General features: G+C 44.3%; 1 pseudogene; it reads left to right on the top strand.

The window, feature by feature from the left end:
* The first annotated feature begins 1,302 nt into the window (after nucleotides 1–1,302).
* Nucleotides 1,303–1,418, top strand: LOC126104334 (5S ribosomal RNA; annotated as a pseudogene).
* The last annotated feature ends 7,935 nt before the right edge of the window (nucleotides 1,419–9,353 follow it).

The raw sequence follows: 9,353 nt of genomic DNA on the forward strand, positions 1-9,353 counted from the left end.
CCTCCAACTGCCCAATGTTACACGCTGTTCACATCCAGCTGCCCAAGCCTATAATAGCAAAAATTCCAACAATGCAAACCAGCCTCAGATTGCACACAGCACAGTCAGTGATTTTTTTACAGACTGCTACGTGGCGTTACCAACATAAACACCTAAACAGCCTACTTACAAGGTCTTAAAACCAAATGGTCTTGGCTTTCACAAAAAATGTATATAAACAGAGATCGCCCATAAAACATCTACAAGTTATATGTAGCTACTACTCAGTACAAAGTGCGGATACCTGGGACAACGTCACTCTTCCACTTGCTACAGCTGACATTTGTAAGTAGGCTGTTTAGGTTTTTATGATGGTAACGCCACGTAGCGCTCTATATGAAAATCACTGGCTGTGCTGTATGCAGTCTGTGGCTGGTTTGCATTGTTGGAATTTGCTATTGTAGTGTTGGGCAGTTGGCTGTTAACAGCGCCTAGCGTTGCGCAGTTGAAGGTAAGCCGCCAGCAGTGGTGGATGTGGGGAGAGAGATGGCAGAGTTTTGAGAGCGGATGATCTGGACGTGTGTCCATCAGAGACAGTAAATTTGCAAGACTGGATGTCATGAACTGATATATATATATTATGACTTTTGAACACTATTAAGGTAAATACATTGTTTGTTCTCTATCAAAATCTTTCATTTGCTGACTGTGCGTATCAGTAGTTAGTGCCTTCAGTAGTTAGAATCTTTTATTTAGCTGGCAGTAGTGGCGCTCGCTGTATTGCCGTAGTTCGAGTAACGAAGATTTTTGTGAGGTAAGTGATTCATGAAAGGTATAGGTTAATGTTAGTCAGGGCCATTCTTTTGTAGGGATTTTTGAAAGTCAGATTGCGTTGCGCTAAAAAAAATTGTGCCAGTTTAGTGTTGATCAGAGTAGGTGCACATTTACCATGTGTTTTCGTTTATTTACTGCCAGCTCCAACAAGTGGAGGAGTTACGTGATCGCGGATACCTGCACTGTGTCTACTGCAGAAATGTCGAAGTTCTGTGTAACATTTTTAGTAATGCAATAGTTACGTGAATGGTACATTGTGATACGTTTTTGAACAGGTCTTGAGGAGAGAAACTTCATTACCGAATATAAATATAGGGTTCCCTTCACACATTCGTAACGATCATAGTTATAAGAAAGGCATTGATGATGGTTAATGTGCCCCTCGTCGCTAGACAACATTTCGTATATATATATATATATATATATATATATATATATATATATATATATATATATATATATATATATATATATATATATTTTATATTAGCCAACGGCCTTACCACAGCTAAAACCGGTTCCCGTAAGATCACCGAAGTTAAGCGCTGTCGGGCTTGAGTAGCACTTGAATGGGTGACCGTTTGGTCTGCCGAGTGCTGTTGGCAAGCGGGATGCACTCAGATCTTGTGAGGCAAATTGAGGAGCTATTTGACTGAAAAGTAGCAGCTCCGGTCATGAAAACTGATAACGGCTGGGAAAGCGGTGTGCTGACAACACGCCCCTCCATTTCCGCATCCAGTGACGCCTATAGGCTGAGAATAACACGGCGGTCGGTCCGTACCGTTAGTGTCTTTCGAGGACGAGTTATTGTAGCGATGCTTGGGAGGAGACAAACAATATTTAAATTAAAGTTTGAACGCGTGTGTTTGGAAGTTAGCCTCCAAGCATTTGCAATCTGGTGCGAAGACTGTGGAGATTGCGACTTTCCTGGCAGGGAGAAGCTTCAACGAAGCGTCTTCAGCAGTTCTGAAGACTATGACAACGATGGACGTCACCCTGGGACTCTATTGGACGCAGTTCGCCAAGTATTCGGTCGACCACCGGATTCAAGCAGCCGAAAACCTCTTGACACCAGCCGTACGAGTGGCTCTGGAGCAGCGCGGGATGGCCCAGATGGAGCAGATCGCCCTCTATGAGGAAGAGGAAGGACAAGTTTATGGACCCGGAATAGCAGATTGAACGTAAGTTGCACAGTATTGCATTTATATGTAGTCAAAACTCCAAACGCGTTTTTCTCGAAATGACTTTTTTTTATCGCGCGGTATGATAACTTCAAATCTACTGAACCTATTGGCATGATTCTTTGTTACCGACGAAGCTAATTAAATTGTCTAGGAGTTCAACCACTTTTATTCCGATCCATCAACTATAACAATTTTTACTTGGCCGACAAAGTAAAAAAATCGACGAAAAAAGTCCAATTTTTTTCAAATGGCCGCCATTTTGTTTCCTACCCTCCATATACCTTATACTAGGCACAACTCCTAAAGAATCTTATATACTTCGCTAACGTCAACTCAATTTCGATTTCTGACGAGCCGGCTGACCTGTGACATACTGCGCGTGGAGGTCTACATCGAAATTTTGTTTCGTTCCGACGGAACGTTCGCCTTTGCTCTTCGACATTTCCTGTCAAAAAAATTCTAGTTTGTAGAGGAAATACCAATAAACATGTTGACCAAATTTGACATTGATATCTATAGCACAGAAGAATGCTGAAGATTAGGTGGGTAGATCACATAACTAATGAGGAGGTATTGAACAGAATTGGGGAGAAGAGGAGTTTGTGGCACAACTTGACAAGAAGACGGGACCGGTTGGTAGGACATGTTCTGAGGCATCAAGGGATGACAAATTTAGCATTGGAGGGCAGTGTGGAGCGTAAAAATCATAGAGGGAGACCAAGAGATGAATACACTAAGCAGATTCAAAAGGACGTAGGTTGCAGTAAGTACTGGAAGATGAAGAAGCTTGCACAGGATAGAGTAGCATGGAGAGCTCCACCAAACCAGTCTCAGGATTGAAGACCACAACAACAACAACATCTATAGCACATCCCGAGAATAAAGTTCTCAAAGAACATGCTTTTTTTGGGCCAAAGATAGTAAACTTCCACTTAAGTTATTTGGATTGCTCAGGATAAGTCAGACACCCCATATAACAAAATAGGGAGTGGTCTCAGAATTGAACCCTGTGGAGCACCAGTAGCAGCTTTTCCCCCCACTCAGAACATTCATCACGAAAGCTGCGTGAGCTTGCTATCAATTAAGTACGAAGTGAACCACTTACCCACTGTACGCTTATCTACGTTGAATTTCGTTCGTTCGTCAGGTATAGATCGTCCTCAGATACTTCTTGTATGTCACAACTACTTTTTCTAGCGATACAAACTCCACGTGTGTGAGCGCAGAGCAGTTGTCTGAGCACGCGACCGAACACGCACGTGACGCAGCAGGGGGCGGTCGCGGCGTGCCACACGGGCCCTAATGAGTGGGATTAGTTGCCAGCAGCCGCTGACAGCGCGACTCGTCCGCAGTAATCCCAGAATTAAGCGCCGGCCGGCGGATTACCACGCGAGGCGTGGCGGTCCGACGCGTGGCTCTGCTAGGCCGCGGCGTCAGTCACGCGCGTGATGGAGATACCCCGGCTGTGAGCAGAACTCCTAAGAGGACCTGGTGTCATCGCACGGAGGACACATGTACCGGGTGGTTATAACTAAACTTCCCTATTTAACACGTTATACCAGGGAAACTATTTACTGTACGAATACCAAACTGGGCAGCAATAATGTTTAGAGTATGGAAATCATGCAGCGCAGAGTCGCCATCCAGTTCCAACTATGGCCACCAGGTGCCGTGATCACTCATCGTGATTCATAGTCTCACTCACCTGACCAGTCGCAATTCACTTGTTGACGAGTCAACATGAGCTTGGACGAAAGGAGCAGGGCATTATTGGTGAAACTCTATTATCAAAACAACAGTAATCCTGCAGCTGCACTTCGAGAGTATCGTCGGCCGAAGGGTTGCGGAAACATCCTCATTCTCCATTTCCTGTGCGGGACATGATGAAGCAGTTCGAATCAATCGGAGAACTGGGCATCGCTCCTGGAAGACGTCGACGACTTGTTGGCCCACATGTGGTTGATGAAACCGCTGTTGCTGTGGCAGACAACGCTACGCGCAATTTCTAATCGTCAGGCAGTGCCCGTGCTGTGTCGCGACAGTATCCTGTGGTCCACTGTACGGAAAATGCTTCGAACCATCCTGAAATGCTATCTGTACAAGATCCAAAACGTACAGCATCTTGCAGCACAGGACACACAATGACATGTTGACTTCGCTCTCCATTTTCTCTCAAGGATTGAGGTTGACGACGGCTCGTCCTGGACCAACCTGTAGACAGACGAAGCTCATATTTCTCTGACGGTTGCGGTGAGAAAACAGAATTGCCGAGTGTGGGGATCTTCACCACTGGTCACTGTGCAGGAAGTCCCTCTGTGCAGTGAACGTCTCACCATACGGTGTGGCTTCAAGGTTGGGCCGGCCGCGTGACCGAGCGGTTCTAGCCGCTTCAGTGTGGAACCGCGCTACCGCTACGGTCGCAGGTTCGATTCCTGCCTCGGGCATGGATGTGTGTGACATTCTTAGGTTAGTCAGGTTTAGGTAGTTCTAAGTCCTAGGGAACTAATACCTCAGATGTTCCAGAGTGCTCAGAGCCATTTGAACCATATTTTATTGTTGTTGTTGTTGTGGTCGTCCTGAGACTGGTTTGATGCAGCTCTCCATGCTACTCTATCTTGTGCAAGCTTCTTCATCTCCCAGTACCTACTGCAACCTACATCCTTCTGAATCTGCTTAGTGTATTCATCTCTTGGTCTCCCCACACGATTTTTACCCTCCACGCTGCCCTCCAATGCTAAATTTGTGATCCCTTGACGCCTCAGGACTTATCCTACCAACCGATCCCTTCTTCTAGTCAAGTTGTGCCACAAACGTCTCTTCTCCACAATCCTATTCAATACTTCCTCATTAGTTATGTGATCTACCCATCTAATCTTCAGCATTCTTCTGTAGCACCACATTTCGAAAGCTTCTATTCTCTTCCTGTCCAAACTATCTACCGTCCATGTTTCACTTCCATACATGGCTACACTGCATACAAATACTTTCAGAAATGACTTCCTGACACTTAAATCTATACTCGATGTTAACAATTTTCTCTTCTTCAGAAACGCTTTCCTTCCCATTGCCAGTCTGCATTTTATATCCTCTCTACTTCGACCATCTTCAGTTATTTTGCTCCCCAAATAGCAAAACTCCTTTACTACTTTAAGTGTCTCATTTCCTAATCTAATACCCTCAACATCACCCGACTTAATTCGACTACATTCCATTATCCTCGTTTGCTTTTATTGATGTTCATCTTATATCCTCCCTTCAAGACACCATCCATTCCGTTCAACTGCTCTTCCAAGTCCTTTGCTGACTCTGACAGAATTACAATGTCATCGGCGAACCTCAAAGATTTTATTTCTTCTCCATGAATTTTAATACCTACTCCGAATTTTTCTTTTGTTTCCTTTACTGCTTGCTCAATATACAGATTGAATAACATCGGGGAGAGGCTACAACCCTGTCTTACTCCCTTCCCAACCACTGCTTCCCTTTCATGTCCCTCGACTCTTATAATTGCCATCTGGTTTCTCTACAAATTGTAAATAGCGTTTCGCTCCCTGTATTTTACCCCTGCCACCTTTAGAATTTGAAAGAGAGTGTTCCAGTCAACATTGTAAAAAACTTTCTCTAAGTCTACAAATGCTAGAAACGTAGGTTTGCCTTTCCTTAATCTTTCTTCTAAGATAAGTCCTAAGGTCAGTATTGCCTCACGTGTTCCAGTATTTCTACGGAATCCAAACAGATCTTCCCCGAGGTCGGCTTCTACTAGTTTTTCCATTCGTCTGTAAAGAATTCGTGTTAGTATTTTTGCAGCTGTGGCTTATTAAACTGATTGTTCTGTAATTTTCACATCTGTCAAAACCTGCTTTCTTTGGGTTGGAATTATTATATTCTTCTTGAAGTCTGAGGGTATTTCGCCTGTTTCATATATCACCAGATGGTAGAGTTTTGTCAGGACTGGCTCTCCCAGGGCCGTCAGTAGTTCCAATGGAATGATATCTACTCCGGGGGCCTTGTTTCGACTCAGGTCTTTCAGTGCACTGTCAAACTCTTCACGCACTATCCATAATATTGTCCTCAAGTGCATCGCCCTTGTATAGACTCTCTATATACTCCTTCCACCTTTCTGCTTTCCCTTGTTTGCTTAGAACTGGGTTTCCATCTGAGCTCTTGATGTTCATACAAGTGGTTCTCTTATCTCCAAACGTCACTTTAATTTTCCTGTAGGCAGTATCTATTTTACCCCCAGTTAGATAAGCCTCTACATCCTTACATTTTTCCTCTAGCCATCCCTGCTTACCCATTTAGCACTTCCTATCGATCTCATTTTTGAGACGTTTGTATTCCTTTTTGCCTGCTTTATTTACTGCATTTTTATATTTTCTCCTTTCATCAATTAAATTCAATATGTCTTCTGTTACCCAAGGATTTCTACTAGCCCTCGTCTTTTTACCTACTTGATCCTCTGCTGCCTTCACTACTTCATCCCTCAAAGCTACCCTTTCTTCTGTATTTCTTTCCCCCATTCCTGTCAATTGTTCCCTTATGCTCTCCCTGAAACTCTGTACAACCTCTGGTTCTTTCAGTTTATCCAGGTCCCATCTCCTTAAATTCCCACTTTTTTGCAGTTTCTTCAGTTTTAATCTACAGGTAATAAGCAATAGGTTGTGGTCAGAGTCCACATCTGCCCCTGGAAATGTCTTACAATTTAAAACCTGGTTCCTAAATCTCTGTCTTACCATTATATAATCTATCTGATACCTTTTAGTATCTCCAGGGTTCTTCCATGTATACAACCTTCTATCATGATTCTTAAACCAAGTGTTAGCTATGATTAAGTTGCGCTCTGTGCAAAATTCTACCAGGCGGCTTCCTCTTTCATTTCTCAGCCCCAATCCATATTCACCTACTACGTTTCCTTCTCTCCCTTTTCCTACACTCGAATTCCAGTCACCCATGACTATTAAATTTCGTCTCCCTTCACTATCTGATTAATTTCTTTTATGTCATCATACATTTCTTCAATGTCTTCGTCATCTGCAGAGCTAGTTGGCATATAAACTTGTACTACTGTAGTAGGTGTGGGCTTCGTATCTATCTTGGCCACAATAATGCGTTCACTATGCTGTTTGTAGAAGCTTATCCGCATTCCTATCTTCCTATTCATTATTAAACCTACTCCTGCATTACCCCTATTTGACTTTATGTTTATAACCCTGTAGTCACCTGACCAGAAGTCTTGTTCCTCCTGCCATCGAACTTCATTAATTCCCACTATATCTAACTTTAACCTATCCATTTCCCTTTTTAAATTTTCTAACCTACCTGCCCGATTAAGGGATCTGACATTCCACGCTCCGAACCGTAGAACGCCAGTTTTCTGTCTCCTGATAACGTCGTCCTCATGAGTAGTCCCCGCCCGGAGATGCGAATGGGGGACTATTTTACCTCCGGAATATTTTACCCAAGAGGATGCCATCATCATTTAATCATACAGTAAAGCTGCATGCCCTCGGGTAAAATTACGGCCGTAGTTTCCCCTTGCTTTCAGCCGTTCGCAGTACCTGCACAGCAAGGACGTTTTGGTTATTGTTACAAGGCCAGATCAGTCAATCATCCAGACTGTTGCCCCTGCAACTACCGAAAAGGCTGCTGCCCGTCCTGAGGAACCACACGTTTGTCTGGCCTCTCAACAGATACCCCTCCGTTGTGGTTGTACCAACGGTACGGCTATCTGTATGGCTGAGGCACGCAAGCCTCCCCACCAACGGCAAGGTCCATGGTTCATGGGGGGCATATTTTATTATCAGAAAAATAGTAATGCTGCAGCTGCACTTCGAGAATATCACCGGCTGAAAGGGTTATCGAGGATCTTATTTCTCCACCTGCTGTGCAGAGCATGATGAAGCAGTTCGAATCAACCGGAGAACTGGGTATTGCTCCTGGAAGAGGCCGACTAGTTGGGTCACAGGTGGTTGATGAAATCGCTGTTGCTACGGCAGACAACGCTACAAGAAATTTCCAGTCGTCAGGCAGTGCGCGTGTTGTGTAGCGACAGTTGAAGATCCCGTGGTCCACTGTATGGAAGATGCTTCGAACCATTCTCACATGGTATCCAAAACTTACATCATCTTGCAGCACAGGACACACAATGACGTGTTGACTTCGCTCTCCATTTTCTCTCAAGGATTGAGGTTGACGAGGGCTAATCCTGGACCAACCTGTGAACAAAAAAATGTTCAAACGTGTGTGAAATCTAATGGGACTTAACTGCTAAGGTCATCAGTCCCTAATCTTACACACTACTTAACCTAAATTATCCTAAAGACAAACACACACACACCCATGCCCGAGGGAGGACTCGAACCTCCGCCGGGATCATCCGCACAGTCCATGACTGCAGCGTCTGAGACCGCTCGGCTAATCCCGCGTGGCAATCTGTGGACAGACGAAGCTCATATTTCTCTGACGGGTGGGGTGAACAAACAGAATTGCGAGTGTGGGGATCTTCATCTCTAGCCACTGTGCATGAAGTTCCTCTGTGTGGTGAACGTCTCACCATAAGGTGTGGTGGCTTCACGGTTACTTTCATCATTGGTCCATTCTTTTTTGAACAGGTTTGCCTTCAAGGACCAAAGACGTTCAGTGTGACTGGCCAGCGTTATTGTGATCGCTTCGCTAGCACGTCATATCCTTCCTAAAGGAGAGAGACGCATTTAACTCAACAGTTTTCATGTACGGTGGGACCCCAACGCACATCGCTCGTGTTCACCTGCTTCTCCGAAACACATTGGAAACGGTCGAATTATCAGCCGATCGTTTACAAATGCTTGGCCGGTGCGATCACCTGATCTCACTTCCTGTGATTTCTTGTTGTGGGATTACCTGAAGGACAGAGTTTGCCAGGGGAACATTCACACTTGTGCTGATCTGAAGGACAGCATATCAAGAGAGGTAGCCAGCGCACCTGCAGACATGCTTCGTTCTGCTGAGCAGAAAGCAATCCAAAGCTTTTAGACTCTTCTAGACTGATGGGCGCCATATTGAGCCCCTTTTGTAGCAGTAATGGTACCGGTATGTAATGGTATGATGTATTGTAGCAGCACAGTAAAAATGTTTCAGTTGAATTGATTCTGCATTATTTTTCTTCCCCATGTCCTTGTCTTTAATGCTAAGAAGTCCGGTACTCATACAGTAATTAGTTTCCATCTTATAACGTGTTGAATAGGGAAAGTTTAATTATAGCCACCCGGTACTAAAAAAGTGACTTCGGTAATACACTCCTGGAAATTGAAATAAGAACACCGTGAATTCATTATCCCAGGAAGGGGAAACTTTATTGACACATTCCTGGGGTCAGAT

This window comes from Schistocerca cancellata, chromosome 1 (genome assembly GCF_023864275.1).
Source record: "Schistocerca cancellata isolate TAMUIC-IGC-003103 chromosome 1, iqSchCanc2.1, whole genome shotgun sequence".
Classification (NCBI taxonomy): domain Eukaryota; kingdom Metazoa; phylum Arthropoda; class Insecta; order Orthoptera; family Acrididae; genus Schistocerca; species Schistocerca cancellata.